The sequence below is a fragment of the Pangasianodon hypophthalmus genome, chromosome 2 (genome assembly GCF_027358585.1).
Source record: "Pangasianodon hypophthalmus isolate fPanHyp1 chromosome 2, fPanHyp1.pri, whole genome shotgun sequence".
Classification (NCBI taxonomy): Eukaryota; Metazoa; Chordata; class Actinopteri; order Siluriformes; family Pangasiidae; genus Pangasianodon; species Pangasianodon hypophthalmus.
Window position 1 is genome coordinate 21,820,709 of NC_069711.1, and position 9,451 is coordinate 21,830,159.

Sequence of the window (9,451 nt, forward strand, 5' to 3'; positions counted from 1 at the left end):
TATTGTGGTAACAAAAATTTGCTAAATAATCAGGGATCAAAGGGTTCTTTAGGGTACCAAGAATAATTTTTATGACATCACTCTAAGGAACCGTTTTAGCACCTTTATTTTTAAGAGTGTAGATGCTTCACAGGTCAAAGGCTATAAATACTACAGTTAAATCCCTGAAGTATAAGCGTGAGTCAGATGAAAACCTTAATTTTTGATATATATGAGGATAAGAGGACCAAAACTCCAGCTAGCTTATTCAAGGATCTCTCTCTCTCTTTCTCTCTGCATCTACTCATCTTACTAAATACAGCACCTACAATCCCTGATAAAACTCACAACATCCTTCTTAATGCCCTCCACCACCTATTTGTCATGGCCTCATGTCCTGCCATTCAGAGTACACCTTGAGACAGACCATCAGGCCCGATGATGAAGAATGTCACATCAGGATGACCCACTCTTCAGCCCTGCGCCTTGGCTGAGGTAATATTAGTACAGTGCACTCTCAGCTGCTGGAGATCTGCGTCTGATGGCCATACAGAACAGAGCAGGGGTGTTACGGGAGGAGAGAAAGTGAGAGGATAGAAGAGAGAAGACGAGAGAAAGACAGGGTCGGGGCAGAGAGATGGAGAGAGGGGAATAAGAAAAAAGCCAAAGAGAGAGAGAAAGAGAGAGCGCCTGTCAGGTTAATGGCCCCTAGAGATTGGCTGTGTCTCTCTTTTTTCCAAAAGTAATCTCCACCAGCTCTAAGCAGGTGTACCAGGGCGCCGCCACACCATAAATAAATGGGATTGGCAACAGAATGGGGAATCGCATATAAAGCAATAAAGCAATTTTCAATCACAGCCTGCAGCCTGGGCTTCACTCTCTGCCAGGTAGACTTCAGTCAGTCCCAAGGTTATGGAAACAGTTAGTGAGACATGGGGTGTTCAGACCCCTTTCACACAAACAGATGCACACACACATACACACGTACCACAAACCACACAACACTGGAACCGTGCTGCACACACAGTTCAACTGCCAATGTAGTCACACCTAATACATATCACACTAAGCCTCACCTGGCCATGGAGAATTCTGCTGTCCATCACTCAGTTTAACTCTACACAGCTAAATTGTACAGCAATTTTCAAAACTTACATTGATTTTGATTTTTTTTATGTGGCACCAAGTTCACTAAAATACATACATTCATTCATGCAATCGCAATTTTTTTCCCAGCTATGGGACATTGTGGATGTGTGTGTAAATTTCCAAATGTAGTTTTTAAACTTGATTTTCTGTAAATAAGTGAACATTAAACACATGTGCCCCTTTTTGCACTTAACTTTTGTCTGGAAAAGTTTGTGAAAATGTTTAAATTTTAAATTAATTTAAAACCATATAAATGCAACTTACATTTCTCAGAGTGAAAAAAAGACAAAGGAAACATAATGAATCAAAAATCAATTTTAATCTTGTGTAAAACTTTTTTTTTAAACATTTAAGGAATAAAATACAGTATAATGCACACAATATACAGGCATATACTGTTATAGGAAAATACTCAATGCCCCGATGCAAAGCAGAGTTACTCTTACCCCTCCAGTGTTGATTATTTTACAATAACATTACAGATTTTACATGACAGTACAATCTTATTTCAATATGAATAATTCCCTTAGATATTATATGCCTCAAATAAGGTGCTTGTAATTTTTTTTAGCATGTTTACTGACTTTATTTTCTTAGGTTTTTCTTTAACTTATTTTCTTTCTGAGATGTACGTTTCAAGGAAATGACACTGGTCATGTGACCAATTCCAAATAAAAATGATCAGGTCTCTAATATCTGTATAGTTACACCTAAACTATAAACGTGACTGTAATGTAACTTCTGAGGATGTTTCATTACAGAATACAGGAGTACAAATAGAAATATACTGTATTTTTTTCATTCAATTGAGGCTTATGTAAGTTTATAAGTATATATTGACAGCTAGTGACGTGGCTAGCTGTTGAAATAAAATAAGTGGATAAAATTTGGTGATAATCCATCTGATTTTGTTGAGTTAGCACTTAACAACAGAAATATGGTAGAGGAATTATACGAAAAAAATGGCATGAGGCAACACTGAAGTTGATGCATGTAGTTATTTATACAAGATGTACTTTAAATCGGTAATAAATACTCAGTAGATACATTACAGTTGCATGTATAGTTTAAGAGTAACTACACGGATATTAGAGACACAATATGACGTGCAACCTGAGATGTCTTGATTTCATGTGAACATTTTTATGCAGGTGGTGTAAATGGTCACATGACCAAAGCCATGTCTGTAGTAGTTAGTGAAGCTTAGTGACTCACTAGCAGACAAATACCCAATAATCAGTGTTTTACAAGTAGTTTCCAGCCTCTTTGGTGGTGCAGTGATTGTGTCAGTGCTGTGTGTAATGTGTGAATGTGGGTGAAGTGAATGAGGTCTATGTGAGGTGTTTGGATTAGGGCTGTGCTCTAGGTGAGTGTGTACATAGCGTAGGGGCTGTGAACGCAGCTGTGTTGCCTCTGTGTGACGAGGTATGTGTGTTGTACTTCGAGGCCAGACAGTGATAAAAAGGCCATGCTCCCGACACCCCCGACTAGCCCAGCTGTGACAAATAGTTTCCCTCGCACCCCTCTCATCATTGCCCTCGACCGTCAGTGCGAATTTTTCTTGTAAACAGCTCGATTGGATGGACAAATGTTTGAGCAGCTTCGAAAGAATATTTGGTCTGAATAGTTTTGAGCAAATGTTAGCACAGTTGCATCGTCTGGTTTAGCACTTTTCTTCTTTTGAGTATTTCTTTTTCATCGATCAGAGCAAGGTGGTAGACAATATTGTGTTGATTTGTGTTCAGTTTTCCAAAGCTCTGTTCTTCCACTGGGATGTTGTTTCTCTTTCACCTGCTGTCATTCTTAAATTTAGAGCACAGATGATGAGATGGCTTTTTGCAGAAGCAGGAGCAGCACCGCTCTTCCCATATGCAAATTGTAGTTAACCCATTTAATTCCACTGGATCGAAGTAAACAATGTGTCAACCTGTTGCGACTAATTTTTAACAATTATCTAAACTGAAAAAAAGCTGTGATAAATTGACGTGATTTTTTTTTTTTGCTTACTTTGACCAAGGTTTAATTTTAAGTCCATACGTTCAATTATAGCTTGTGTTACTTTAATGTGTAAGGAATAAAATGCAACAATGCATGCTGCTATAGGAAAATAATCAAGAATGTGCTGGCATGATGCAGTTCAACACAAAGCAGAGTTATTGGAACCACTCTGAAGTTAATTATTATCCCAAAGTGTTTTATTACTGTTATACCACAGAAATTTGCCGTCAGTTAAATTGTTATTTATTAATGAATGATATATGTCATCTGTTTGATCAATTTATAATTACATTTATTGTTGTGGAACATCTTAATGATTATACATTTTTGTCTGTTAATGCATTTTTAATCTATTTATTATTAGGCTTAGATCATCATGGAGTGTCCTTGTCTAAGTTGTTACTATAGAAACGATAATGTATAAGAGTAAGCACATTGATATAAACCTGGGATTGGCCTTGCAGCTGTCAGAGCTGCTGTTAGAGTAAATCAGCCAACACCTTCTGATCAATCAGAATTAAGAATTCAACAGTGTCATGGTACAGGAATATAAAACAAGTTGAGCTTGTGAACAGTCACACTTAGGACTGCTTGGGTAACATAAAGCTCTAATTGGCTGATCCTAACTTTCCATATTGCATTAAGATTTTGAAGTAAAAATAAAGGTGTCTTTATTATATTTGCCTCAATATTGCTTATTTAAACAATGGAGAATGTTTTATGTTGCTTTATTGCCTTAGATTCTGTTTAAACATGTTTCAATAATTTGGTCTAATTTTGGTTTAATTTTGTAGTTTCGCATCAACTGCAAACAGTTTGTGAAAGGATATGGAGTGTGTGTGGAAAAGGCCACAGAGTAAATTCATGCACTCACAGAGCTGGGATTAAATGGGTTAACTCAGTTAAATATAACGATGCAAATATTTCATTCATTCATCTTTAGTGAGCACCGTGCTGGATCCAGAGCCTATCCTGGGAATACTAGGCGTGAGGTGGGAATACAACCCGGATGGGTCGCCAGTCCATCACAGGGCACCATGCACACCGCGTTCACACACACTTTCACCCCTAGGGGCAATTTATTGTAGCCAATCCACCTACATGCAAACAGAGATACACACTTTTAGTCTGTCCTTTCTGTGTTAAATAGTTTTAAATGAAACTTGAAATTTGAAAATCACCCACCCACACCCACACCCAGACACACACACACACAGACACACACACACACACACACACACACATACACATTCACAAAGCGTAGTATTTCATGCTCCTTCTATATAACAACAACCTTCAGATAATTTACAGCTGGCAAATCGTGCACAGTTAGCCCGAGAAGTGTCTTTAAATCTTTGCCTTCAAAGTCAAACGTCAGATAAAGCACAGAGAAATAATGTTTATTTTCCATTCTGTGTCTGGCCTCAGTCAGAGAACAAGTCAGAAAGGTCATAAACAATCTTTAATTTATTACAGACTGTAGTGTTTTAGTGCTTGAAGGAAAGTGTTGTGTTCTTCCACTTAACTCTTAAGGGCTTTTTAAAGGTGAATATCATGTTATTGGTGTAATTATGTAAAGTGTGTATAAATCATATTTGGAGAATAAGGATATATGGTTACTGTTTTTGTCTCTACACATTTCATTTCAAGTTTAGAGGAAAGAGCTATGAAAATCCTCGTTTTCCTGATCCTAAACAAAAATAAAAATTGCCTGTATAAGGCCGTGACCACAGGTCATTAAGATGTACATCTTTACCTGTACAGGTGTTTCGTTCGAGGTCTCTGACTTTATACACACTTCTTTAAAGTGAGATGGAATGGGAAGAGCGAGAATGTATTCACTTATTAGTCCATAAAATCATCATCTCTTGTTCCTCTGTGTTTGTTTGATAGCATTTTCCCGTTGTGTCGCCGAAAATATGTGAGATGTTATGTTACACCCTATTGATTACTGCTGTTAATTAAAATTTTAATTAAAGTTTTTTATGGCGTGCCTTTGCGCTTGTGATAATAGTAGAGAAAAAAAAGAGCACAGGGCCAATAAATTGCTGCTTTATTTGCGAGCAGCAGCTATCAACAAATACAACAGTGTACATAAAATTTTACTAACATTGATTTTAAAAATATGAATGTTACTTTAACATCCGAGATGTATTATTCAATTTAAAGCCACAAAGCATAAAATCCAGGACCTATAAGTCAGTTAATGAAGAGGAAAAGTCCATTACAAACCTATCAAAATCTGGATCCTCTGATTCACATAAGTGCCTTGGATTATAACCAGAATCATTTACCTCAGCTGCTGGAGGCTTTTTAGAGTAATACACAGTCAGCGGTGAGGCTCGCAGCTTATGGAATGGATGGCTAGTTAGCCTGATGGATGGAAGAGCACCGTCTTTGATGAAAGACATCATCTTTTCATATCCATTCTCTGTACATTTCTAGGCATAATATGATATTCCACTTAAAAAAAGGAAAAGAAAAGGAAAGCTATTAGGATGTTTCATAAAAGATGAGCGATCCGACAGAAGCCTCAGACGTAACACAGGAGAAGGCTACATGTTCAGTAGGAGGGGTTGTACTTGTTTTTTTTTTTCAGTGATAATTTTTTTAATGTAAAATGACAGTTAATGTAAATTTGTACTAGAAGTTTAATTGCTTGAGATACTTGAAGTTTAATTCCTTTCTGGATCTGATAGAAGCTTCAGAGTTAACTCATAAAAAGGGTTCATGTTTAGGTGGAGGGTTTTTTTAGGACAATTATTTTATATTTTAAGGATCCTTAATGTAAATTCGTACCAATAATTGTTGTTTGAGAAATGCTTATATGAAATTAAAATCTAGTTCAGTATCCTATTTTATTTATTTATTTTTATTATTTCCTCTTATTTATTTATTTATTTATTTTTATTTTTATTTTTTTAAATTAGGTTTGAGTTTTGGCCCTTTTTTAAATTTGACATACAATAACAACCTAAAGATGAAGGTTCTGACAGAAGTTTCAGACTTTTGAACTCAAGAAAAAATTGGTTTAAGTCCAATAGTGGTTTTTTTTTTGGGGGGAGGGGTAGGGGGAGGGGAAGGAGGAGAAGGGGGGGGGGGGGGAGAGACAGACGGACAGACAGACAGAGATGCAGAAAGTCCAGATTGCTCTCATTATAAGACTCATCTTTACAGGAATGCTGATGAAGTAAACCTGGAATGTTAAGACTCTTTTAATGAAGCTAGATTGATGTGTGAGTAGAAGATGTGCCCTGCGGTTGCTGCTCCTCCTCCTTAACCCTGTACCTAAGCCGGCCACAAAAAAGAACAGTTGGGACAAACGTGTCTTCAATGGACCAACACCACGGGGCCATCATTCTGCAGAGCAAGCCAGCCGGCCCACTGGGGATTCACTAATGTGTGTGCCATTGTTTCTCTGAGTATGATGGTGCTGCATGTTGTTTTAAGGGCTTAAACCTTCCCAATGAGCTCTTTGTGTGAGGATCTTACCCTCAGCTGGCTCTTGCCCTCGGGTGATGTTGGACAAGATGGAGTGCTTTAAAGCCCTGGGCTCTGTGGCAATTATAGACCCTTGAGTCTATTATCCTCTGATTGAAAGATTTCCCAGAACTGTCACTAAATTCTAAAATGAAAAATACTTTTATAATTAATGGACATTCAATGGCATCTTATTTGTTGTATTTAGGGCTGGATTTCCTCTATGTAGCATTGCGGTGTTTTGGGTTATGATAATGTAACGATGGGCCATAAGAGACTTCAATCAGCCAGTCGTTCTGGGTTTTTATAGCCTACCACATTTTACAGTCCTCATAGTTCAAAAGGCCATGGCCCTTCACCTCCAGTTTTGTGTTTTGTGCCTTCTTTAATCGAAGTGCCATGTTAGGCATTGATCTTGTTGCGCTGTATTGATTTCATTTTTCTCATCCTGACCCATATTTTTATTCCAATATTAAAATTTGTTTCAAAGAAACCACATTTTTTTGTTTTGCCCATGAAGAATGTGTATGTGCACTACTACTGGACTACTAAGTGCAGTCCTGTTCTTGGGAAAACCTGTGAAGAATATCTCCAGTGCTTTAAACATGGATTTGTTGTCTAGGATTTGTCATAGGTCACTAGCCAGGAGGCCCAAGATAACCATTAGACCAAACACTGAAGCTGTTCTGTCTCCTCCACTGTGTAGCGATGAGGGAATATCTATCACAAGGCAGGCAAAAGATGGTCACCAGCACCATTTTAAAAATGTGGTGATTCATAACAGGCTAAAAGGTCATGTCAAGTGGCATGTTAGTATTTCACTTTAAGTTTGATTAAAGATTTTTTGAAAAGATGGGGAAAACGACTCAATAGCAGGGCAGCCCTCCGTCCTCTCCAGAGCACCACTTCTATATTTCTTGCAGAAATCGATAAGATGAGAAGTGAAGAAGCGATTGCAGCTCACCTAGGGCACACAGTTCTTTCAAGTATCCTCCTCCTGTAGAAGTGTCAAGAGTGCCTTCCTAAGCATACAAATACAACTCTCACTGAACATTTAAACCCTTTAATGAGTCATTCAAATCATTGTATTTTATCATAGAGTGATTAGCACTGCACATGAAAGTTTATGTTTGTGATCCATTTAAACCATAATCCTTGTTTTTGGATAGATGTCACATATTAGACACTATTTTATAACTCAAAATATGGATCCCAGTAGTGAATAAATCAGGTATGGTGAAATAGTAGCTGCTAATATCCATTGATTTAGTGTTATACAGCAGCAAGGTACAATTCTTGAATCTGATTCATCAGAAGGTGTTGATTAATTTTCTGTAACAGCAGCTCTGACAGTGTAATGTGGACTGCAACAAATCACAGATTTATATTAATGCACTCAATTCTAAAAACTTTTCACCGAGTAGCAACATATTTGGTTAATGTGATTAATTACTTATTGACCAACATCATCAGACACCAGGAGTCTAGACTGATACTTTTTTTTTTACTTGATCGAGCCTAGACTTTTTACTTTCAACGAAAAATGCTAGATGCATTTTAAATTTAAAAGCACACACTATGCACAAAGTGCACAATATGACAAGGCCGAATCTCATTACATTACCAGAATTAGTCGATGAAGTCTACAGAGGCTTGTTCTTGTTTTACTCAGATGAATATTTACTCCTGTCGCCAAACAGCATGTCGTCCAGGCAGTAATATGAATGTAACTGTACACACACTCGGGGGAATCCGATCACAAGCCGCAATTACTGCTGGCCCTGCTGTAATGGGAAACAAATTTGTGGGAATATTGCTGGCCATCCGTCTTTATTTACACGCGTGGTAATGAGGCTCAGTGTTAATCTGGCTCCAAGGAGCTGCGGTGTTCAGACCACGGCACTGCCTTAAGCAAGCAGCGGCCTGGGGATAAATCAATCGCTCACTCCTCTCCTCTTCCTCATATTGATCAGCTCCTCAGCTAGATGGATGCTTTTTACAAGTAGCTCCTGATACTTCGAAAACTCAATTACCAACAGAAGGACAATGGCTTTTTTTGTGTGGTCTGCCTCCACAGATTAAAGAAAAGGTATTAAAAAAATACAACTTAAAGGGATGGCTAAATGTCACGTTAAGGGAGCTGTGCTGCTTGGACCACTGTAGTGAATCCAGACGGCTGTAGACTGGGCTGCTCTGTGTTGTGATATATGTGAACATAAACTAAATATTCTCACATTTTTCTGTCAGTGTATTGCCTTTCCACACTTCAATGCTGGGTGGATTTGCAATATGTCATGCTGCATGGGGAAGAGGATTATTGATATTATTATGTGCATTATAACACAAGAATTATTTTATATGGAGGCTGCCATTCATTACATCATTAATCATAGATATAGGTTCATATTAATTATATGAAGCCTTTTTTTATATAGAGGAATTGTTGGATTTTAAAAGGTTTACATATACGCTTGGCCAAGCCCAGCAGTGATTAGTCAGCTAAATATTCGGTTACTTTGCTAGTATGGCATTCCAATTCTTCCAATTCTAAATGTTCTTTATATGTCTTTTTTCTTTTGCTGGCCTAACATCCTTTTGATAATGAGTTGTCATGTTCGTCCTGTAGGAGTTTTGATTGCTATGAAATCCAGTGACTGCATGGGCCAGATCATTTCTCATAGTACACCCTGTCTGTGTGTCAGTAACTATGACTATGTGACGACGTAACTGTGTGAATATTCTATTGCTGGCCTCTATGCACACACACATTTAGCATAGTGAATCCATCTTACAACATGTTCATGGGAGGTGGCAGGAAACTGGAGAGCCAACTCAGGCAGGAGAG